General features: G+C 38.0%; 1 protein-coding gene and 1 long non-coding RNA gene across 3 annotated transcripts in view; one reads left to right on the top strand and one right to left on the bottom strand.

Moving 5' to 3' along the window:
• The window catches only part of eya2 (EYA transcriptional coactivator and phosphatase 2), a 56,747-nt gene extending 47,308 nt beyond the window's left edge, over positions 1-9,439 (bottom strand). The window contains exon 1 of the mRNA XM_088424493.1: positions 9,117-9,439. The gene's annotated coding sequence lies outside the window, so the exon portion shown is untranslated. The remainder of the gene's footprint in view (positions 1-9,116) is intronic.
• A 763-nt stretch (positions 9,440-10,202) lies between these two features.
• Positions 10,203-23,123, top strand: LOC148418554 (uncharacterized). 2 transcript variants are annotated; one of them, XR_015866510.1, is made up of 3 exons: positions 10,203-10,301; positions 13,264-13,473; positions 22,977-23,123. It is a non-coding gene; the product is annotated as an uncharacterized LOC148418554 (long non-coding RNA). The 2 variants fall into 2 exon arrangements; XR_015866511.1 differs by lacking the exon at positions 22,977-23,123 and adding an exon at positions 15,122-15,234.
• The last annotated feature ends 3,103 nt before the right edge of the window (positions 23,124-26,226 follow it).

Here is a 26,226-nt window from a genome sequence, read left to right as displayed (position 1 = left end):
CCAAATACGGGGGGACTTGGAAGAATTTCGATGGTTTGAATCTACTAGTGTCGTTTGTATGCTGTAATTTATCCAGATGTGTAAATTGTGAAAGTAAAAAATTGGAAAAATGCGAGTATAAGTCAACCCCTTACATTAGTGGTTACATAGAATCTATTTATTAGTCATAGATCGTGGCTGTCCAATTAAAGAACATGGTGTGTGTTATTAAAATGGCGAAAATACGGTACTTTTAGAGGCATTTCTAGATCGTATATTGAGTAACAAACTGCTGCGGTTATGAGGGGAGGGGGAGGAGCGGAAACGAGACAAGATGGCGAGGCAATGTACTGTACAAGTGCGCGTAGACACAATGCTGAAACTAATGTTACAACAAAATTATTTGAAGTTTGAATGTTTTATTTTTTTCACACAGCTGAATATTAATTTGCCGAAAAGCCCTAAAAATCATCATCACTCTCTGACATGCCAAATAGCTCCTCTCATTTAACACCCGGACGTCATCTGTTCAAACATCCTCGTTACTCTTCCATGGGTAGGACCTGTGCAATTTGTTTGAAATGGAGGTCTCCGGGGATGATTTGCTGATCATCTTACTTGGGATATTATCCCAAGCTTTTTTTTACCCAACTAATGACTGTTGTGAGATCAGAGCATGGAAGGTCGTCCTTCGCTGTTTCTCCCCCCACCTGCCGACATCCATGCCAAGCTCACATCCAAGGGCTGAAGGAAACAAATCAAGCGGTCTTTTCCTTTTCATAATGCGTCAAAGTCCGCAGAAATAAAGGCAGCCTTGTTGACAACAATGAGACAATTAGCTAGCGCTTGATGTAAATGCATTTTTGAAATGTTCTGCGATGTACAGTACACTCTAAAACGGATAAATACTGTATCGAATGCATTGAAAATTGCATTGAAATTAATGTTATTCAGGCACAGATATGTGGAAACAATTGGTCTGGTTTGAATTATGCGGGTATAAGTCAACCCCCCTAATATGGGGGTCAAAAATGAGGGGGAAAAAAACTCGGAGAAATGCTGTATTCTGAGAAGTACGGTACTAATAGGTCTCTGAAAATACGACCAAGACCTTTTATCTTTTTGTTTGGGATCATCCAAAAATCTTTAAGCCTTAAAGTGACAATAAGTAAGATTTAGCAGGTTTTTCATTAAAAATAAATGACTTAAATTATTCTGCATTTCAAAAACTTGCAAATAAATGTGTTCTTAAAGACCAACAGTATGTTTTAAATATAATTGTAGGTCCAGTTATCATTTAATCATATTAGAAGGGGGGTGGCACTCCTATGGAGGTTGCCATGTCTGTTATAGCTACGAACAGCCGGAGGAGGATTGCTGCATTTACTGTAATGCCCCTAAAGCTCACACAGGCGCATGCAAAAAATTATACATACTCTCTTTAAATGAGCTTTGGCCCAGAGAAACCGATGCCGTTTCTGGGGTGTTGATGATAAAAAGCTTTTCCTCTGCAATAGTGGAGTATAAAGTTGCACTTACAGAGTAGCTCTGATCTTTATTTACTAACTGTTTATTAAGAGTCCCTGATTCTACGTGGTGATAACCCTAACACATTCACGTCGGTTTTCAATGCAGTGCCACTTGAGGTGTCGAAGACTGCATGCTCAATAAGGATTTCAGCCTTGCTGCTTTTTTGTAGTGCTTTCTCCAGATTCTCTGAACCTTTTGATGATATTATGCACTGTAGATGATGAAATCTTCCCTTGGAATTGTCTGATGAGGAACATTTTCCTGAAACCGTTTAACAACACTTGTCACACACTTGTCACAAAGTTGTGAACCTTGTTTCATCTTCACCAGTGAGTGATTAAGCATTTCAGGGAATCCTTTTATACCAAATCTTGGCACCCACCTGTTTCCAGCTGGCCTGTGGGTGTTGTGTTTGTGTTCCTCACACAAACAGGTGTTTAATTTAAATTTTTTATTGTTTTTCACTTGTCCTAGCCATAAAATTCAAACTTTATGATTATTTGCTAAAACAAAAATAAATAAATAAATAGCTTGTCTTTGAAGTGTATTCCATAAAATATTCCATTAAACATGATGTGCAAATTATTGCATTCTGTTTTTGTTAATGTTTAACACCTCCACTCTACTGGAAATTAGTTTGTACATTCTGCTGTATATGGTTGCACACAACCCTGTACAACCACAAATCAACAGAACTTGGAATAAGCCTAATTAGGAGAGAGATTTTTTTGCGCTTTTTTTATATGTTCCGTTAAATGGGGTGCACTGACATTGCAATTTCTCCACCATATGTTGCTCAAAATGCTTTACAAAGGATCACATTCACTCCTTCATACACACATTAATGGAGGCTGTTGCCATGCAGCACACTGCCAGGTCCAGTGAGAACAAATTAATCTACATGTCATGCTCAAGGACACTTCAACAGCCAGGGTTGGGAGATGAGCACCCAACAGCAAAGCTATGTCGTGAAAAGAGCCCACTTTGGATTCGAAAAAAAAAAGCACCTTATGAGTACAGTACTTATTTTCAGTGTACAGTACATGATGCCTTTTGATGGAAATGTAGCCCCTACAAACATGGCTGTAATAAATGAAAGTGGTTTAACCGGGCTGCTCGAGCACAATGCCATATCTAAGTCCTTTATTCACGTCTCAGGCACTTATATCAATAGAACAACAAGCAGGAAAACCGAAGTATCAACAACAAGGTTAAGCACCACTCCCATAGAACATGTAATAAAATTAAAAACTATGTCTGAGTCTTTCCCTACACCTTTATCAATATGTAGGGATTTGTACACAGAGCAAGTGTGCAAGTGTGTGTCTAGGTTAGTGTAAAGAAGAAAAGTGTACATTTGAATGTCAGGACCTCTGAACAAGTTTGCGGGGGAAAACGTTGCGATCCCAAACTGAATTCAACTTATCCCTTTATGAATTTGTAAAATGATTTGTTTATTAGAAGCAATAATTTTAATAATCACGCATGTTCTGTACAGTGGACCCCTGTGTTACAGTATCCCTGGTTTACGTTTTTTTTTTTTTAATGTTGCGATGTGGAATACAGTATTTTTTGTTCGTTCTTTACGGTATTTTCCCAGATTTGCAACAAAAACAACTGCCATGTCCCTATGGGGTTGGCTGTTTTTGTGTAGTTTTGCCTCCATCTGCTGGCTCGTTTAGGTTATTGCACTTATTTACTATTGCCGTCAAACCAATTTCATGCAAGACGTCACTACAATGTTGGTCTGCTATTGGTCAGCGTCTCCTCACAGAAATGCTGGTCTGCTATTGGTCGGCCTCGTTTCAAAATGGCGGAACAGTAAAGCTTTGTTCGATTGTGAGTGTTTACAAAACCGTATTTATTGTGCATTTTACTGCTTAATTCAAACTTGAATGGGTTAACCATGGGTCCCAAGATTCCTAGTGATGTTAAAGAAAGAAGCAAGAAGATGATTTATATGGAAACGGAGCTGGAGATCAAGAATCACCAATCAAGAACTACGAAGCTAGCCTAGCCTAGGCTTCCCTTACGAGGGAATATGGTCATAACAAGCGTCACTCAAAGGTAAATAAATCCTTTCTATATTTTTTATTTATGATGTTTTCTGGTTGTACACATGTACTGTATGTTATATATACGTAGCACTTACTATACTATTTTGGTAATAATTTTTAATATATATGTACAATTTTGATGTTTTTACCTGGGGTTCTAAACATATTAGCTATTTAACATAGGTTTGTATTGCCAGCCATTCAGTGAATTGGCCTTACGAGCCCAACCGCCACGGAACGGATTAATCTCGTTACACGGGGGGCCACTGTACTTGGTACAGGCCTTGCCGGTGGATTTTTTTTCCAAAATTAAAAAAAAAGTCTTCAAACACAGTGGTCCCCAGGTTTGCCAGGAGTTGTTTACGGTATTTACCCGAGAACTCCTCCGCCATGTTTTACACCCGAAGCTTAATGAAGTCCCTTGCGTTTGACCCCTCGTGGTAGGATGACTGAAAGTGCTTGATTTGACATGTACTGGACAGCAGCGGTCCCCAACATTTTTATCACCACAGACCAGTCAGCGATATTTTGGGCGGACCGGGGATGTGTGTAATATCACCACAGACTGGGGGATGTACTGACTGCTCTAAAAACCACATCATCCTTCTCATTGTGTATATAATATCAACAGCGGACAGAAACGGCGCCAAAAAAACAAAGATCAAGCACAAACGTATGAACAGTTAAATTAAATAATTTCCAAAACATTATTTCGGGTGCAGCCCACCCGGCCAGGTACCAGTTGATCCGCGGACCGGTAACGGTGATTGGGGACCGATGCTGTACAATACTACGCAGCCGGCTTTTTAAATGTTAATATCACAGATTATCATTTTAAATAATCGTGGCAGCCAATATCGCGATCATGATTAAAATTCAATTGTTCGTCCATCCCTAGGTTGTGTTTATTTCTCATATTTATGTTTAGCACTCCGAAATTCCTCCACCATCCTCTCTCCTATTGGATGTAGGGTCTGGTATGTCACAACAACGCTCCCGAACACAACATTTGTCAACTCGAGGTGCAGCCACCCAACACAGCAAACTCTCATCTTGAGTGTAGCTAAGCAATGCTAACTGAGTTCAATCATCGTGCCTTAACAGCACACACACAATAAATAAGGTGCGCCAAATGCTGTGTGAAAAAAACCTTTTACAGACAAACATACACACAAAAATACACTCGTGTAGACACATTCCCCTGCGATTTACTCCTGAGGTTTGCTCAAACCCAAAATAGGACATCAAAAGAGCTGAATCATATCACAACGAATAGTGAATCTTGCAAAGTAAACACATTTAAATGATAATAAATCCTTGATTCATGCTTTCATACAGTTTAGTTGAAATTCAGTCATTATACGTGTAAAATCATGCTCGCAAACTAATAAAGAATATATCACCATTAAAAACAGCAAATTTGTAAAAACAATTTGTGTTATGTTGTGTATGTATATGTATGTATATGCTTGACTCTTTGGCAACAAGTGCACACAGTAATTGAGAAATGGCTCAAGAAAACACCAGCAGCAACCATCATGCTTCTCCCAAATATTATCTTAACTCCTAACTCCAATATCTGTGTATCCTTTACCACTTTTACAAAATCAAGCCTGCTTACTTTAATACAAGACATGAATCAAAGTGCACTGTGGCTGACATCTGATCTCTTTACGACGCGCTTCACACACTTTTAAGCCGGGGCTGTCAGACCGACTGTGAACTGTTCTCTAACATCAGGGCAATGTTAGGAATCACTCTCCATTGCACAATTTAAAGAAGTCCTCCAAAACAAGTACTTTTTAAATTGACTTGTTAGTGAACTTTACAGACATCGACATATGTTGAATAAATCTCTATATAGTGATAAGGAGTGAGGAATGAATCAATACTATAATTCCCCAAATATAAGACACTATTTTCCCTCAAAAATTAAGGCCAAAAGTATAGGTCCGCACTATAAACAGTCTCTTAAAAAATAGATTTTTTTTTCTCAATTCGTCACCATTCGAGGAAGATTGATCTGTCAGCCACATAAGCTGAGTTTTGACGCACACGTGCATTTTTATACCGACCGTATTCTTATTTACAGTAATTAACATAATAAGACAAGTTGAGGGGGATGTCAGTTGGCTTTTAGTAACAAGTGCCTGTTGCAGTTAACAGCAACACGTTTAACCCAATGCCCTACAAATATCTAACTTACGAATATGAACACAAGAAACTATGAAGAGTTTACAAAAGATGAGATTTATTCTGTTTTGATGTAGTTTTTACATTGTTGCCAAAGTGCTGGCGCGTCTTATACACGCTAACATAGAAAAAACAAATTTTGACCCCAAAATTAAGGATGCCTCTTATACACAAGTGCGTCTTACATTCAAGGAATCATGCATGGTAATTGCACCCTACTTCATTGTCAGGATAGAGTGGCACACTGACTTCATTAGATTTGCATTAGGGTTCACAGACTTGTAGGAGCTTTCGGCTTGCCAACATTCAGAAGTAGAAACGTTTCCACATTTCTGTGCCTCTGGATGATGCTTTTTGCTGCCTGAAACTGACTGTCAATCGCTGCAGCTCTGCTCGTAATACAGAGCAAGAAATAAATAAAGAACTGACAGTGATCACTTGTAAGTCTAAATTCTCACATGTTGGGGCATTCACAAGTGTAGGTACCACTCTATAATGATTAGGTAGAGCAACAGAATTATACAACGCAATGAGTCATGCCACGTTGATGCGGCAAGTCATATTTGCGAAGTGAGATGTAAAAGAAATGAGGAAGAGCAAGCTCCCTATAAAAATATTTATCATTCCACAAAGGGTTGGCTTACAGATGGGTTTGGAATTAATTTGCGTTTGCTTAGTGGGGGTGTAAAGGGGGTGCTTAAAGGTCTGGGGTGACTGGATGTCTGACAGGATGGGGAATTCTCAGAGCAGCAGACTGTCTCGGGGCTTATACACAATTTATTGGAGGCAGTAATAAAAAAAAAAAACTGTGAAGGGTTGTAGGAGGGTTTCAAGGGGTGGGGTTAGGCCAGGTGAAGTGCTGTGTGTGTGTGTGTGTTATTGGGGAGGTGGTCAGTCCATAAACTTGAGGCCTGATGTTATTAGGAGACAACCACAGCGCTAAATCCAACATCAGCATGCGTACTAACTGCGTTATTTGCTCAACTTACACTCACACACACGTATCATTTGTGTAGGCCTGCGCATGCATCTGCGTGTGTCTGCATGCGTGTGTTGGTGTGCATGCGTATCTGACGGTTATACAGGGAGCATGAATGTGTTTAAGGCATTTCACAGCGAGATGCATTTGATTACAAAACTGCTCATGGAAAGCCGTTTGAGCATTTATTTTATATTACTGTCGTTAAAGGTTCATGCACCATGCGCTAGCAATTCAGATGTGACTTACAAATAAAATATTTTCCGCTACTGCCTTCAACTGTCGTCTGACTTTGCGTAAACTATTGTCTTTAAGATGTTACTTGTGAGGCACTAGTTCACAAATCCGTGCAACAAATATTACTAGTGACATTAATAATTGTAGTGCGCAAAGGTCATACAGTACAGAAAAAAGTAATTAGGTCTTTTGGGCAGAATGACCTCAAAAAAAGTTGTTAGGGTCTAAACTTTTTTTGCACCCTAATCATTCTCGTAGTGCACTAACTTGTTTTGTTTTGGGTTTTTTTGTTTGTTTTTTGTTTTTTTTTTTGGGGGGGGGCTGAAAGTCATTTAAATTGGAACAACTTTAAAACATAAATGACTGATATTTTTGTTGTTAGAACAACAAAGATGATTTGCAGAATTGTGTTTACATATACTATAATTAGGTTGGAGGACAAAACAATGGACAACTAGTTCTGTGAACACTTAGTTCTTTGTTGTAAATACAGGAAACACAGTTTTCACATTAGTAAAACTTCTGATAAATTGCCCAATTTAAAATGTTATCAGTTTGTTTGAACTTGAGGGTTCGCACAACTTATTTACAGTTAATATTAAATACCACAAATGCTCAAATGTCATTTGATAATTGATACTTTGAGGCAATTGAGACACACAATCAATGTTGCTATTAATTCACCAGGTGAAAAAAACTACATTACTACAAAAAGATCAACAAATTATTGAACACACTGAAAAAAAATAGCTAACAACACGGAACATTATTCTACTTATGAGACAAATCTTCTATAGGATGGTGCATTTGCACCTAATGTTGCATTTAAAACACCAAATTATTGAAAATATTACAGGAAAAAATTACTAATCAATACTGAGCATTATTGTTTTTAGAAGATAAATCTTGCATTGGTTGGTGTATTTATACTTAATGTTGCTTTTAAAACAAATTTCTTTGAAATTGAAAAATGCTGAAAAAAAGATTTGAATGTACAACCAGCAGCTATGTAATATGAATTAACTTGATTTACAGTACATGCATACATATATATCAATAAATGCAGATTGATAACTATTGGAATGGTTGTGAAAACGGCAAGCTACCAGAGAGTGTGTGTTGTGTGTACATGTGTGTGTTTGAGTGTGCGCGTGGCCGAAACTTGCTCTATTGCACTCTTTAACGCTTGACACCCCCCCCCAAAAAAAACCAACAAAAAAACATACAAAGTGACTATGTGTGAGTTGTAATCAATGCACTGGTGGGTTGTGCGTGGCCCATCTGTCTTAATCCACCTATTCCACCTATATCCTGACACATACTGAATTATTGTGAATTGGTCATTAACCAGAAATTACTTGGGTGCAGGTGGAGTGAAAAGGAAATGGGATAGAACATATAAATGGATAGAACATAAAAATGGCTAATATAATGATTAGTAATTTATATAGTGCCTATGATACATTGTATAGATGCATTGAAAAAAAAACTAAAATTTACTGCAAAATGTGTACACACAAGTCAGAAATTTATATATATATATATATATATATATATATATATATATATATATATATATATATATATATATATATATATATATATATATATATTATGTTGCAAATGGCTCGCTGTTAATGGAACAAGCATGCTTCAAAGGTGATATATATATATATATATATATATATATATATATATATATATATATATATATATATATATATATATATATATATATATATATATATATATATATATATCACCTTTGAAGACATTTTTGTATTACGTTTTTTTTCATTTTGAGTTATGACGATAAAAGGTGTTAATATATTAATCATACCATTTTTATATTAACAGTGCCGTTACAGTACCTTAAAAGTGCGTTTTTATTTCGCAATTTCACAAGGATGTTATCATTATACTACATTAACAATAATAATAAAATGTATTAATATTAATGTCAATAGTTTTGGAACTTTCAGACAACAGTCAAATCCACAATTAAATGCTGTTCAAATCGGATTGCATTATTATTAAGACAAATTTGAGGTGTGAGTAAAAGAGTCGTCTTTAGATCAAATAAATCAACTTCGAAAAAGATGAAAACGAATTATTTTAGTGAAGCCATTTGGCTCACTTACCATCATCATTCTGCGCGAGGATGTCGTGGGGACCAAATCCGATTATCCATGTGCAAAAGGGAACTTTAACAAACAATAACAACAACAACAACAGTGTCGATGGCAAAATAGTCTGAAAAAGTTGAAGGCTTCTCTGGCACTCCTCAGCCGAACGCTCTTCTTGAGTGGTGCGGCGTGTTTGCTTTAGTGGAAGCGTGTAAGTAAGTGAAGTAAATGCACGCGCTTATCTAGCAGCTCCTCCTTCTCTTGGTGCGCGCGCACCTACCTCACTCTCACCACACTTTTCCAATCTTTGTTTGGGATCGTTGTTTGTTTAAGAGCTCTTCAGCATGCTTGTTTACACAAGCAAGAAGCCCTCCGTCCACACGCGAGATAGAAGGATTTGTTAGTTTGTGTTAAATCACTCCAGATTTATGTGCGTGCATGTGGGTGCGCGTGCTATGGAATGAAATGGCAAACGACACTATCAAAAGGTCTCTTGTGTGCGTGAGTGTGTGTGCGCGTATGTGTGTGTGTTTTCTGTGTGTGTGTGTGTGTGTGTGTGGCGGGGGGGGGGGGGGGGGGGGTAATCCATGGAGTAAAATCACTGTCATAATGACGTATGAGTGTTTAACCATTCGTATCCGTAATAGTTATAGCTTCTGAGTACTAGTAAATCTAAATTGCGTGATGATATTTTTCTTGTGAGCACGAATCTAAATTGTGTGAGTATTAATTATTTTTCAAAATATAGGCTCTGAATATTTTCCTTGTGAACATCAGTGTTTAAGTAATGCATTACAAAAGTAATGTAATTACTCTCATGCATTGCTTTTTGCTGTGACGCGGTGGTGTAATGCATTACTCACATAAAAATAATATGTTACTCAGTACCAATGAGAGTAACACAATTTAAATGCATTTCACCCTGAAAGTGCTGTTTTTTTTCCCCCCCAAAATTAATAATTTGACAAACCATTCAGAGCAGTACCATGGTAATGTGAAGTTAGTGGGAAAAAAACACGCAGAGGATTGAGAGTGGGGGGAAAAAAACAAGCAGGCAAAATGATCGTTCTCTCGCTCAGGGATGCCACTTCCGCCTCAAGAGGTGAGGAGACGAGTGGAGGAGTATAGAGTGCGTTGAAGATGTGCTGCCACTTTACACAGTGGATTCGCCAGCATTTCAAAACTACCAATAATGACAAGGTGAATTAACAAAATGTTTTATTGCTATTAATGATAGACAATAAATAGTTGTGGTCAATGTGTATTAAGATGAAGCATACAAAAACTCATGTTAAACAGTATTTTAGACATAATAACAACGTGATAGGCTGGCTGCTAACGTTAGCCCTGGTGAAACCATATATTTTTGAAAAGTCTGTCCCCAACCTGGCCGACTGAACTTGAATTTGAATATTAACACTTACGTTGTGGAATGCAGTAGCTAGCTGTTTCTGCCTAAAGCATAAACAATGAATCACAGTGCTGTGAAGATAAGTAATAAAGGGATTGAAACACAAAGAAAAGAATTTCTTGTCATGTCTCTAAAGGTTTACAGTACAATACAGATGAAATGATTTGTACTGTTTTAAGGCTAAAGCAAACTTCCACTGGATGTATAACCAGCGTAATGAGCTACATTTAGAAAGGCAAATCCATATTTACAGTTATGTTAGTGAGAGTAATATAAAAGTAATACAGTAATATTGTAATTGAGCAAATTACTTTGAAATGACAGTAATAAGTAATAAATAATACAATGGTACACATTACTGATCTGCTTATGTTCCTGAAACAATATGCATGTAAAATATAAACCCAATAATTCCTGCTTTTTTTTCACATTTAGAATAGAGACGAATGCCATTACCGTATTTTCTACATTGCCCACCTAAATCAAGACTTTACTTTATACCGCAATGGGGAAATTCTGGATTTTACCTCAACATAAATCACAGCAACAACAAGAATATCAAAGGATCCGAAATATACTGCATGTGCATGCAAAATATGAACCAAGTATTTCCCAGTACAGTGACCCCCCGTGTTACGAGATTAATCCATTTCCCGGTTGGGCTCGTGAGGCCGAATTCACAGTATGGTGGGCAATCCAAACCTATGTTAAATAGCTCATGCGTTTAGAACCCCAATATAATATACATGTATACAATCAGAAAACATCATAAATAAAAAATAGAGAAAGGATTTGTTTATCTTTAAGTGGTGCTTGTTATGCCCATATTTCCCAGTAAGCGTAGCCTAGGCTAGGCATGCTTCGTATTCCTTATCTCCAGCTTCGTTTCGATATAAATCATCTTTTTACCTCTCTCTTTACCATCACTAGCAATCTTGGGACCCATGGCCAACCCATTCAAGTTCGAATCAAACATTGAAATGCACTATAAATTCTGTTTTGTAACCACTCACGATAGAACAAAGCTTTACCATTCCACCATTTTGAAACTAGTGAGGCCGACCAATAGCAGACCAGCATTGTAGAGACGTGTCGCATAGAGGCATTGACGGCAAGAGACAATAAGTGCAATTACCTAAAAACGCCAGCAGATAGAGGCAAAACAACACAAATACAGCCAAGCCCCTAGGGCCATGAGGGTTGTTTTTGTCGCAAAGTGGGGAAAATACCTTAAAGAGGGGACGAAAAATCTCCACATTGCAACATGAAAAAAACGAATAACATAAGCCAGGGACGCTGTAACCCGGGGGTCCACTGTATTTACTTTTGCTCATATTTGGACTTGAGACTTGTTCAACAAATACAGTATTTGTTGGTGAGAGTAATATAGAAGTAATGCAGTAGTATTGTAATGCCTTATAATTCAAATGCAGTAATTTTGTAATTTAACAAATTACTTTGAAACGACAGTAATAAATAATACATTACAGCTTTGATGTAACATGCCCAACAGTAGCAAACATGAACCAAAATTGTGTGTGTGTTTGCATTTCTTCTCCTGACTACAAACCTAAAAGCTGTGAGTGCAAAGTCTTTTCAATACAACTCTCACTTGAGTGACCGTGAATACCGTCTGTGTATTTGAATCTCTTTTTTATGTGATCAGTGAAAGTAGTCGATCATGCAAAGTCACCCACTGCGCAACATAAGAATGGCGATGGCTGATGCCAATGGCTTTCAATAGCTTGTGAATGTGTGCTCATTTTTAGTGATGGTCATATTAATTTTTGTGAGCCAATTGAGGACTATTTCTTCAAAAATGAGGAACAATTGTTTCAAAAATGTTCTTTTTTTCCCCTGAAGCTTCTGTAACAGATAGAGACCTCTTCTGTCAGAAACTAAACACTGTAGTTAATTTGAAAAAAACTTCACCATTTAAACAACCTTTGATTTAGGTGCATGCATGTAAGTTAAATTTGAATCCTATTAACATATACAGAATTGCATATATTTTCATGTTATTTATTGTGATTGATTATTTGCATTCACTTTAATGAGAGTGCCTTGAGCCCTTCACCTGCACACATGTAGGGAAATGTCAAACATGGCTGGAGGTTACAAAAACAGGTCGCTCGGTCATGCACACACACACACTGCTCACCAAGTAAAGATTTGACGAGCTAGTCCACCATCTGTCATAATTTCCCCATCTAGAGTGAAGAGGCGCAATGTGGGTGTCGTTGCCCATGGGCCTTGTTTGTCTACTAGCACCAGTGGATGTGTCTTATTGTCTGCCTGTGTATTTTGTAACATGAACACTTTGTGTTTGACCTGTAAGTACCGACTCACAAGGAAGTAGAAGGGGTAAAAACAGGATGGCTAACATCTCCGCACCTGTGGACACAGAGATATGAGGGCACCCGGGTGGCAGGGAAGGGTGGTCCGAGGTACGGTACCATCTGTCGGTAGCATCCAAGAGCACATCCTCAGAGGGGTATCAATTTCGGACGAAAATAAGAGGAAAAAGAAGAAAATGAGGGATAAGGAAATCCTCATGAAATATCATCCTTGTCGTTTTAGTAAGATTCAGCACAAAAAGTGCAGTTAGTAGACTACTTACGTTGTTTAAGGGTCGTCATTTGAGTTTTCCATTTGCAGGCGAGTTAATGTTCTTGCATACTTTTTGAATGGTCAAGTGTATTTACAGTTGTTTGTAGAATACTTCTTAATGCACATCATTGTCACCTGCAGGACTGGAGTGGAACAGTTTTAATAAGACTTCAATGTCCAGCTCTAGGGTGGCCCTGTGGAAGACTGGGTAACATGTCTACCTTACAGCTCAGAGGTCCAGGGTTCAATTTCAGCTTGCCGAGGCCTTCCTGTGTGGAGTTTGTTCTCCCGGTGCATGCATGGGTCTTCTCTTGGCACACCCGCCTCCTCCCACATTAAAAAACATGCATGGTAGGTATATTGGTCACTTCTAATTGCCCTAAGGTATGATTGTGAGTGTGAATGGTTGTTTGTCTCTTTGGCCTGTGATTGGCTGGCAACCTAGATGTAGCCCCCGCTTACTGCCCAAAGACCTTAGTAAGGATAAGAAGCTAATGAAAATGGAAGCATGGAGCTGTCATTGTGGAGTAAACCAATTTTTGATAGCTTGACTGGCAAAATGTCCAAATGTACTTACAAAAATATCCAAATGTATTTGTATGCTAAAAACACAGGCATTTGTTCCCATAATGCTGTGGGTAGCTGTTATTAGCATTTAGCCTCTACAGTAAGTACGTAGCAAGTAGCAAGCATAGTATCGTCCAAGAGAGACAACTTTTTCAACCCTTTGGAATTGTCAATCATTTTTACAAGCACCTTCAGTGTGTACTGACCAATAAGTATAGATTTGTCAAAAAAAGTTGACCAAATTGTGTCGTAAGAGGTTTCAACTTGAGGCGAGCGATTTGCACGTTAGGAGCGTTACTTGCAACAAGAGACAATGTTTCCCTGCCCGAGTCTTTATTAGTATTATGGGATGTTGAAAGCCTTTACCTTCATAAGCTTGTGTAACTTATATATATATATATATATATATATATATATATATATATATATATATATATATATATATATATATATATATATATACACACACACACACACACAGACATCTTTTTTGTTTGATTGTCACTCACCACTAAACTAAAACTGAACGAAGGTTACTACTACATTGTACGATTTGATGGTTAATGCAATGAAACATAGCTCATCAGCACCTTTGAAGTGATGCTTGGGAGGAAATCTGGTCTCTCAGACCCACATCTTTGACATGTTTTCTCGTAGTTTTGTACAAAATGACCCCAAACCAGGGAAAGTACCACAACCCAAACACTGAACAAGTCGCTGTGTGCCTGACAAGCTGACGGTGGAATGTGCGCCGGAGAAATAAAAGCCATCATTGTCTCACTCTTCCTCTGAACAGCCATCTGTCTGTCTTCCTGGCAGCTGGCGGTCCGACTGACACACAATGTGTCATGTACGTTCTTCAACATACGTTTAAAGAGCAAAGACACACTCTCTTTGTGATTATTGCGTGTAAAGACACGACAGGTTTAAGGCTCAGCATGTTGTGTCAAGGTCATGTAATCATTTCTGGGCTGAGTGGCACAGCAGCGACTCAGCAAAGTGAGGGCAAGAGCATATAAACATGAGGCAAATGGGATGTAACATTATATGTTACGCTGTTTAACAGAACGTCAGCGGAGACAAACAGTGGAAAACCGCAAATGTCGCTTAGATTAAGCCCTGTGGTGTCGTCACCTTCGCTCAACAGTAGTTACCCATGGTACAACACATCATCTAAAAAGATTATTAAAGTTATTCATTTTGATTTTACAGGACTGAATTGACAATGACAAAATTGTGCAAAAACAATACTAAAAATTTTATATTTCATCAGATTATGATGTGCTAATAGCAATACTTTCTTTTTTTAAATCAGAATTATGAAGGTGTGGCATGATTATAACAACAACAACTGAATGAGATGAATGCAATAATAACTGAATAACTACGTGTGTTGTTCCTCCATCCACCCATTAACTGCCGCTTTATCCAGGGTTGAGTTGCGGGGACAGCATCTTGAGCAGGGAAGCCCAGGCTTCCCTCTCCCTGGCCACTTTGACTCGCTCCTCCGGTAGGATCCCCAGGCGTTCCCAGGTCAGCCGAGAGACATAGTCTCACCCAGTGCGACATGCCTGGAACACCTCACCAGGGAGGGGTCCGGGAGACATCCTAAACCACCTCAACTCCTTCTCTCAATGCGTAGGAGCATTGGCTCGACACTGAGCCCCTCCAGATGACCGAGCTTCTCACATCATCTCCAAGGGAGAGCCCGGAGACCCTGCAGGGGAAATTCATTTTGGCCGCTTGTGTCCGGGATCTCCTTATTTCTGTCACAACCCACAGCTTGTGACCATAGATGAGGGCAGGAACATAGATCGACTGGTAAATAGAGAGCTTCGCCTTTTGGCTTAGCTCTTTCTTAACCACGAAAGACCGGTACAGAGTCTGCATTACAGCAGACGCTGCACTGATCTTTCTGTTTCTCTCCCTTTCCATCCTGCCCTCATTCCTTAACAAGACCCCAAGATACTTAAACTCCTTAACTTGGGGCAGGACCTCATCCCCGAGGACACTCCTGAGGGCACTCCTCCATTTTCTGACTGAGGACCTTGGTCTCAGATTTGGAGGTGGAGTTTTTGAGGTCACGGCTTGAAGACGTCAACAGTACCACATCATCAGCAATTAGCAGAGATGCAATGGGTATATCCCCAAACCAGACCCCCTCAATGCGTCGGCTGTACATAGAAATTCTGTCCCAAAAGATAATGAACAGAATCAGTGACAAAGGGCAGCATTGGTGGAGTCCAACCCTCACTGGGAATTAATTTGACTTACTGCCAGTGGTGCGGACCAAACTCTGAAAAAAGGGTAGTACAGGGACCAAACTGTTATGATATGTTAGTATTTGTTGTCTGTGGGTTGGTACTGTATTTGGGTTTTTTTCTGTTTTGGTTTTTTGTCTTTTTTTTTTATGTGTTTTCGAGTTGTGGGGTTTTGTTCATGTGTTTAAGTTCAAGTTCCCCTCATGTGTCCTTGGTTGATGCAAAATCAAAATTTCCCCATTGTGGTGTGAATTAAGACCATGATCTAAGTCACTCAAGGCCACTCAAAAACCCTGCAAATGGGGTAATGGTATTTGCAGTGTTGGACAAAGTTGCTTCAAAACATGTAAAAGTGTAAGCTCTGAAAGGAACGGCGTTGAATGTAGAATGTTGAATGTTTTAATGGGTTGAATCTGTGAAGAAATGTGAACATTACAAAGTTGGATTGGTTTGAATATGCCAAATAATTTAGAAAATACAAGGGAAAAACTGAAAAAAGTGGAAATTGTGTCGGTATTCAAATTGCAAAAACATAAATTAATTGGTGAAAGGAAGTGAATGGCAGTGAAAGAACAATATTTAATGTATAAAGTAGGAACAGTTTGAAAAGGCAAAATAATGTAAAAGATACAACGGAAAAACTGAAAAAAAAGTGGAAATTGTGTGGGTATTTGAATTGAAAAAACATGAATTAAGGGGTAAAAGGAATTATATGGCAGTAGAAAGAACGATTATAACATACTGTATAAGGTTTAAACAGTTTGAATAGGCCAAATAATATAGAAGATACTGAGTGAAAACAGAAAAAAGTGGAAATTGTGTGGGTATTGGAATACCAAACATCAATTAATAGGTTAAAATGAGTGTATGGCCGTGGAAAGAACAATCTTTAACATATAAAGTTGGAACCATTTGAATAGACTAAATAATGGAGAAATTAAAAGGGAAAAACTGAAAAAAGTGGAAATTGTGTGGGTATGATGGGAATGATCCATAAGGTGATATGAATGAGTTAAATGTTGTGAATATGAAATGGGAAAGCTATGAGTATAAGCTATAAGCTATAAGTATGAAATGTTAAATCTCCCACTGGGAATGAATGGGAAACCCTTCCAATGGAAATGAATTGTGAATTATAGACGATAGATAATTGGAATGAGAGAAATGGAAGCACACTTCTCACAAACAAGTGGAATAATATGAAATTGGAGCAGTTTGAATCAAATGAACTGGGAATGAGTTGAAACGTGTCAAAAAACGGGCAAAATGAAAAAAAGAGGAATAACGTGTGAAGGCTTTTTCCTTCTCACAACTAATACATTATTTATTGCTTATTACTGTCATTTCAAAGTAATTAGTTACATTACAATATCACTGTGATGGAAATGTAATGCATTGCACTACTATTGCTTTACTTTTACATTACTCTCACAAATAAATAAATCCAGTCCAAATATGAGCAAAAGCAGGAAATACTCAGTTCATAATTTGTCTGCACATGTAGTATATTTTGGATCCTTTGATGTTCTTGTTCATGTGTGTTGTTGCTGTGATTTTTGCTGAGGTAAAACCAGAATTTCACCACTGTGGTCGAATTAAGACCTTGATTTAAGTATCTGGACACTCAGTAGCAACGTAGCAATAGGTTAATGGTATTTCTCTCTAGTCTAAATATGAGCAAAAGCAGGAATAATTGGGTTCATATTTGACATGCATATTGTTTATGGAACACAAATAGATCAGTAACGTGGAGCCGCACATGCATACTCGACCCCCGCCACCCTGTATTGCACTCTCATTCCGTGCCCCCCGTGTCTCAGGAATGTGGGAATGATTGCCTTAATTTTATAAAGCACACGGCTTCCTTTGGTTCAATTTTCACCAAAGCCATAAAAAAGGGGGGAAAAAAAAGAAGCAGTTGTAAGGTCAGCAAGAAGCCATCTGGTTTCGCAATCGCTCCAGCTTTAATGGCCAGCTAATAAAAGTTCAATTTGAGAGAAATTACAACAGATGTTCAGGGCTCGGAACACAGTTGGGTGAAACCTCAGACTGCAGGAGCTGCCCCACCACTTTGATATACAGCCTAATATTACTAATGTTTCTCCACTTTATGGTATATTAAAGCGACACAACACAGTACCGAGGGAGGGGGTCCTCAAGATGGCTGTTAAATATGAGCTAGTAAAACACACTGTAGGCATATTGGAAAGAGTAACAGTCAAACAGCAGCAAATACTGTTTTTGCCTCATTTCAGTTATTTGTGCAATTTGTCTTGGGCAGCGCTGCATTTTACCACCGTTTCAAATCTTCTTGTTCTTGCAAAATGCAACCTCAAAAAGAGACATCAAGTTGAGTTACTACCAGTCTGACAGCGCTTCGGCAATATTGAACGGCTCTCCACTGTGTCTTTGAATAACTCAGTCTTGGACATTTTTTCAAGGAACTGTGAGACTTAAAGGTATCGGTGATTATCAGCAAGCACAATGGCAGAGAAATGAGTGGTATTGTTCAACTCGCTCAGAATTTTAAAGTGTGTGAACATTAGTCCACACATCGTAATAAATACATCAGAATTTATTCAGGCCTAATCACATTGTATTTTTGGGCAGCATCAAGCATCAAGCTCTGCATATAAACAAAGTCTGGCCATAATAAGATCTTGCCACTTTTCACCGCTATGGCTGTTGATTGGCTGAAAGAGGTCACATGATTTTTATGAAGTTGACGTGAAGTCCATTGCGCACTGTCACTTGTGCCAAATTCAATTTTTTTTTTTTTTTTTTTCATAGTAAAAAATAAAAGAAAAACTGCAAAAAAAGGTCACATGCCTTGGCTCCCAGGTGTCACATGCAAACATGTCATTGGCATGAAGATTCATTCCCTCATGAGACCTACAGATGGAAATAATGGGCAGCTGGTTGGTTAGACACCAAATGATGACTGTTATCTTTGCCATGTAGTTTTACTGTTCTATCTTAATCATTTTGATATCTTTGAAAAACAATGACTGTGATTGGTATCGTTATTGCATCATCAGATTGGTTCTAATCGGAAAAAAAAGTAAATGAGCGGAAAGATTGGCTCCCATTACAATTTTCATGATAATAAAATTCAAATTATTTAGAGCATAGGAAAGAAATGTGCACTGATAATGTGGCTGGGCTGCAAGATGGCAGCTCTCAAGGAAGTTGGCCTGACTGCTTATCTACGACACTTAAAATCTACAACCTACAGTTCTCATACTCATTCAGCATCTGCGTATTCATTCTCATATTCCATTTTTCAAAACATTCTGGGTGCCTTCAATTTTTTTCTGGAATTTGGAAAACATATGAATAGTGTTTGTAAAAACATTTATAGTATCTAATTGTTCCATAATTGTTTTTGTTTTTTTAAAAGGGACCACTTTGAGTGTACTCAAATGATGATATTGATATTTTTTCAGCAGAGTACAAAAAGATGAAATTTTCATGACAAATACAATTCGCCGAATGTTGGAGCTAAAATTTTTGAGAGTCCTGCACCTTTTAGGTTCCAGCTTGTAGCATGTAAGATAGAAAATTATGGCTACAAAAACATGCCCCCCCCCAAAAAAAATTATTAAATCATGTAAAAAAAAAAAGTGTTTTTCTGTTACATTGTGTCATTGTGCATTTACTTTAATGGAGAATGGAATCACATATTTTATCACTAACTTTTATCATTGATAAATTTTAAATACAGTATGCATGATTAGACATATCATTTGGCATCTAAGTTACATTTCCTCCTGCTACCCTTGTTTCTCATCACCAGTTTTGAGGTACCTTTGGTATAATACTTTTAGAACTAGCCAATGTGGTAAGTCTAACCACTGCGCTCTTCCACGAACAGCTGGTTTTTGTGCTGGTTTTTGTATCGGACGATCACAGACATACAGAGAACGTGTTGCCCGGTGGGCCTGATATTTGGTTGCTCCAGCCACTTGCATTGATTGGTATGCATGTTTTTTGGAATATAGTAGAAAAGCCATACAAGCATGAAGTGAACATGCAAACGCCACACAAGGAGGCCAGAGCCAAGCTTCAAACCCAGCACTTCAGGAAAATTGTAATCGCCAAGGTGTGAAAAAGGAACACTATCCTTTCGGGTCCTGTCATTCACAAAGTTTTGGTCATGACATCCACAGTAAAGCACGTGTGAGCAAGTCATCTGTTGGTTTCACTGGTGAACCGTGAGAAAATGCTTAGACGGCTCCTTGACACGTTTCTCACCCGATGCAGGAAGTTTATTACGGGTGCAATAAACTTTTAAAGGAATGTTTGGCGCGGAAATATCCAATTGAACATCCTGAGGGCAGGTATTAATGTTTCTGTATGTGTTTTCTCATGTCTGCCAGTGTGCAGGTTAGCTGTGGAACGGTGTGAACTTCAGCAAGCATACTTGCGTTGTGTAAAGAGTGTGACTCAACACAATTTTAGACATGATGCTTATTCTTCACAGATGGGATGAGAATGAACAGTAGAAATGCGATACTGTGCTGTTTGCTTCTCATTATTAAAGCATGTAAAAATTTCGGGGTATCTAGAATAGCTGCCCATTCATGAAATGTGATTTTAAAACAAGTTATGTATAGCTTTTACAAGCTTAAAAAAAAAAAAAAAACATCTCCAAGCCGAAGGGTTGAATGCTCCTGGTAGATCAGAAGAAACATATCCATGGTTTTACCTCTAGTAGACAGGTCTATGGTAATGGCAGTGGCGGTCCGTGCATTTCACACTTAGGCCTTCAGTTCAGTTCCTTCATTGGACTTCTCATGGGCACACGTACACATTACCGAGCTACGCAGGCTTATTCCGGAGCATTTAAACATCAATAAACCCGCATCAGCAATTAAAATTCATCATTCTACGTGGCAAAACTTAGAATAACTAATAATAATTTCAAATTATTTGTTTTATAAAGTCCACGAAAAGTAGGCAAGCTTTAACAAGATTGTATGCTAAATTACAAATGGTGTTTTAATATAAGTGTCTTATCTGGGCATGGTGAGTTGAGTTGGGAGGAGGAAGGAAGGGGACCCAAAAAATGCAAGAAAACAGAAATATGTGGCTCAAAAAAAGGAAGTTTTAACAAGGAAATGAGGCAGGACCGATAGGGGAGCAGAACTGGACAAAGTATCACCAGACAGGTGGACCAACTCAAACTCACGAGAACGCAGACGATGAAAGCAGATGCGAGTGGAACAGAAACATGAACAAAACCCCAGAAACTCATGACAACCAATCCAACCAAACATGACAATTGAATATAAAAGACCTAAAATGACAAATGACAATGTGTGTGGCTAAAAAACTCTACACTTAAACTTTAACACTTAGGAGGAGTGTAACCATATGGGCATAATACGACACGAAAAGAATAGAACATTATTATTTATTATTTTTGTTATGATAATTATTATAGTTTATTACAGTTATGATGCTGTCAGGTTATGTTACGCCAGCAGCGAAGGCATTGCTGGCCCTGACGGTCCACCACTGGGTAACTTCTGATTGGACATCCCTCAAAGAGCTGCAGCTAATTCAAATTTGCTTCAAAAAGAATTCACAATACGATACTCTAGTCCTTTACACTGGCTTCCAATCAGCTGTTTCAATGATTTTAAAATTCTAGATTTGATATATGTATCAATGAATGATTTGGGTCCTGAACACATTCAAGAAAAGCTGGTTGAATACACCCCCAGTAGGGGTCTCAGATCTCCAGGCAGGTCAATTAGGTCGAAGTAAACATGACAAGCTCCATTTTTACACACAAATTGAATAAACTACCAAAGGATGCGAAAGTCAATGTGGAGAGTAAATGCTTTAACTAAAAATTCAACCCTTAACATTTCTCACCCAAATGTTTTTTTTTTCTTTTAGTATTTCAGAAATATTACCAAGTTTTCATGTAGTTGGTCAGTGGTTTGTACATCCACCTCACAATTCAGGGACCAGAGTTCAAATCCACCTTGCGTCCTTCCTGTGTGGAGTTTGCAGGTTCTCCCCGAGCCTGCATGGGTTCTCTTCGAGCACTCCAGCTTCCTCGTACATTCCAAAAATATGCATGCCGGGTGAATTGATGATAAGGGGCAAATGAAAATGGGTAGATGGTTTTTAGATACCTATTTCATCTCGTCTTCTCTTTTAAATTGTTTTTAAAGATTTTTGTTGATGTGTTTATAATCTTGTCAATGTATGGTATTTCAGTCATTTTGATGAGCTCTTCTTGTTTTCTCTGCTTTGCTTCCAAATGTTGAAAACAATCGTTTCTGTAAATGCTTTTAGGCACTTCTTTGCTTGAGTGAAGCACACTGGGTTGCCTAGTGTATGAAATGGAATTTTAAATATCGGTAAATCGTGCTGAATTCACCTCAGAACAACAGATAGATAGATACCATTCGATTCAGAAGCAATTTTCAACTTAAAAAAGGTTTGACTGATAATGATTTCTGCTTCCATGTACAGATGTGGAAATAAGCATCATTAAAAACTCCAGTCTGCTTTACAAGACTGGTTTTATTAATGATTATTAAAGACTGCCATATTTTTTAAAATATATTTATTAGGTTTTGAAGTGCTTTTTCCTACAAAAACAGCAGCTGCACTACAACTTTATTTATTATCATTATTTTGTTGTATTGTTATTATATTCCAATTGTTAAAAATCTCTTATTCAATATCAGGAATATTATATATATATATATATATATATATATATATATATATATATATATATATATATATATATATATATATATATATATATATATATATATATATCAATGGGAGTAAATTTAGACAAGCCTTGCTCAATAAATGTTGGAAGACACTGCACCAAAGGTTCGTTCAAAAAGGCCAAAAATCGGGCATCACTCAAAGGCACTATATAGCTTTTTTTTTTACCAAATTTAAAAGTCTTTTTGTTGGCTTGTTTGAAAATGGTTCATAGATGCCGTGTTCACGTTTTTCACAAATGTGTAAAACTGTGTCTGTCTCCAGCATGCTGAAGACCAGCTCAAGCAATTGACACTTGCACAGTGGCGAGGTGATTGATCATCTCTCTCTTGAATGCAAAATAAAGCAAAAACTTCAGCCAGACTGCCTCGCTCACATGATGGATGAGCTCCTGGGAGAATTTCAGCCTCTCGAAACTGGGGCCGCGCTCCAAAACCGACACGGCAAAACACACACTGCCGCCCCTCGGCTTCCTCCGCTCAGCTCCCGAGGTGAGAGATAAGTTCACGTGCGGGGTTTTTAGCGCGTTCCCACGGCGGGCCAGAATGTGACAGGGAGTACAACACACATCCTGACAAAGACGAGGTGTGTCGAAAGTATTGGGTTTCTCTGACTCATGTGTAGGGGTGAAATACCTTTACAACAACACAGGCTATTGTTTGTTGTTGTTTTGTCGGTGGAGGGCCCAGCAGCATCAGTGTTGGGTGATCATTTAGGATTCCATTCATCCATTTTCTAGAGGCGCTTAGCCTCACTAGTGCCGCAGGCTTGCTGGTGCCTATCCCAGCCGTCTTCAGGCAGGAGGCGGGTGACACCCGCAAACAACAATTTACATACTCAATCACTCCTAAGGACAATTTCGTGTGTCCCATACATCTGCCAAGCATGTTTTTGGAGTGCGGGGAAGCCAGAGGGCCAGGAGAGAACACATGTGGGCTCAGGGAGAACAGGCATACTCCTCACAGGAAGGCTGGATCCAACAGGAATTCACTTAGGGTCTTTCAACTGTAAAGAGGTCTTTGCTAACCACTCAACTGCCAAGCCACTAGTTTAGTATTTTACACTAATATTACAGTTTGGGGTTTTTTTTGTTTTAATTCAGTCGGATTGTATCAACTTTGACAATGGGTTTCCTAATTTACATTTGTTTTCACTTATTAAGCAGGCTCCATAATAGGTTTTTGACTTTTTCAATTTATGGAATATTTGTCAAGTACAAAAAAAAGGCTACCAATTATTGTAGAATAATGTGTGGTCAAATTACCATTCCCAAACAACCATTTGACATCCTTTCTTTTCTATACAATAATACAGAAATATAAACAAAAAAGTTCATGCACACATTTGATAAAGATGAAGACAAAGGACATTTTTGCTATACTTAAAAATTTTAGCTAGTTTTATAACCATACAACAACGTTGTACTTACTTTTTTGAAACATTCTCTTTTTTACCTTTTTTTCATTTTGGTTCAGTTTTAGTTATTTCATTAGTTTTCATTAATAATAATAACCTTGTCTCCCAGTATGTCTCCAAGATGCCACTCGAGCTTGGCTCACCCAGCAAAATAGTCATAATACAGGTATACATTTTTTATTTCATATTAATGTAATTCCTGGATGTCTTAACCGAAGGTCTCAGTCTTCTGTGAAAGCACCCTAAAGATAAAGATTATAGTACATCATAGTATATTTTTCACTCTTTTTTAAGCCACATTATCAATCAATCCCCTATGAATGGTTGAGCTTGTCTTATGAAAACGAGCCATTGTTTTTACCCCCAGTGATCATTCTGGTTTTTGTTAATTTTGTCAATTGTTTTGTTGTTTTGTAAACGCTAGAGCGTGCAACAATCAGCCGAGAGTGTGAAAAAAAAAACAAGCAAACATAGAGATCAAAATTGTGTTGTCCTTCAAGGAGACAGTACTTCATCAACAAGCTGTTGAATTCCAGTTGTCAGTTTGTGCTGTGGATCAATACTTGTAGCACATGCAACCGACACAAAGAAAATACACAACTTAATTGTGACGTCTTGGGACAAATTCAGTTGGCTTATGGTGCGATTTAATGAAAAGAGCAAATCACGAGTCCCTTTTAAGCTTGTATGACAAGCATAAAAGAGCAAATCATGAGTGCCTTTTATGCTTGTATGACGAGAGTGTGCTTGCTTTTTTTGAACAATTAAAGGTTGCTGCTGGAAAAATACCCAACAAATCAAAAGTTTAAAACTAACTGAGGTATAAGATGCAGCCACTGATTAAAGTTAAGATTCAAATTGAGGGATTAGTATGTCACTCAGCGTAAAACAATTTATCCGCACATCAATCATCACCTATCGACTGACAAGCAAGAATGCTGAGGACTTCCCCTGTGAGAAGAATTAATTACCCCTAATTATATTTTCACACGTTGACCTTTCAGTCAACTTGTCTTGCACCTTTTTCTTGGCATTGCTTAAAGACAGACCGGGAAGAGCGCAAGTCCAAATTGCTGCTGTCAGGTTTTAGCAATATGCCAGCAATTACTCTAATGCTCATAAAATGTGTTTTCATTTGCACGTTTCTCCACCTTTCACTTTATAAGTTGCAGATTCCGTGGCTCATTTACTGCTGAATGGCTACTGGAAAGTGTAAAAATAATGAAGTAATAGCAGCAGCACACAAAAAATGAAAGCTTAGTTGGTGAGTTGTGGAACAGGAAGTGTCTGGTTGGAAGTCAAAAGTTCATTTGTGCTGCTAACTTGCAATTTGCAACATGGGTATGTCTTTAAGTTGATCCTGTATGCTAATTAACATGGCATCGGGCAAACCTTGCTTTATTCGTCTTTTATAGTGATTAGTATCTTTTTACACCCAAGGGGACAATTTCATGATGAAAAGTCTTGCTGGGTAAAGGAGATTTTCATCCAAAACTTTCTGTACCCTATTTTTCGGACCATAAAGTACATTCAAAATCATTTAATTTTCTCAAAATCAATAGTGTGTCTCGTAATTTGGCTTTTCAGTTTATCATCTGTAAATCAAGAGATTTAATATCATATAATTCCTAACACATTTTCATTCTCAAACTCATCTAATTATCAAGCAGATATGTGTTTTCATCTTACAGGTAGTTAATTTACTTTTTACTCCCATGTCTATGATTCATGCGAATTGTTGTCCAACTAGCCCACACCTCATCGTACGTGGTACTCCAAATGCTATTAGGACTTTTGCAGCTAAAATACCACATTTGCAAGTTGTCTTCAACTTTTACAAATTCTTCAGAAACAACAAGCATTTTATTTGGTACCAATCGCCTTTTTTGAACAGTTTTTCAGAACTAGGCAAATATGTGAATGATCATACTTCAAATTTATTCGACGTTGCAGTCATAACAGCCTTCCGACAGAAACTGTAACTACACTGTGGCCCGTGACAAAACTGAGTTTGACACCCCTGAACTAGCCTAATGATGCGGTCAGATTGAACAAGGGTGAAGAGATTCTGTTGCTGCCTTTTAAATGGTACACTTTG

This window comes from Hippichthys cyanospilos, chromosome 9 (assembly GCF_059441005.1).
Source record: "Hippichthys cyanospilos isolate Australia breed blue-spotted pipefish chromosome 9, RoL_Hcya_1.0, whole genome shotgun sequence".
Lineage (NCBI taxonomy): Eukaryota > Metazoa > Chordata > Actinopteri > Syngnathiformes > Syngnathidae > Hippichthys > Hippichthys cyanospilos.
The sequence above is the reverse complement of the archived record's forward strand: the minus strand, read 5'-3'. Positions and strand labels throughout refer to the sequence as shown.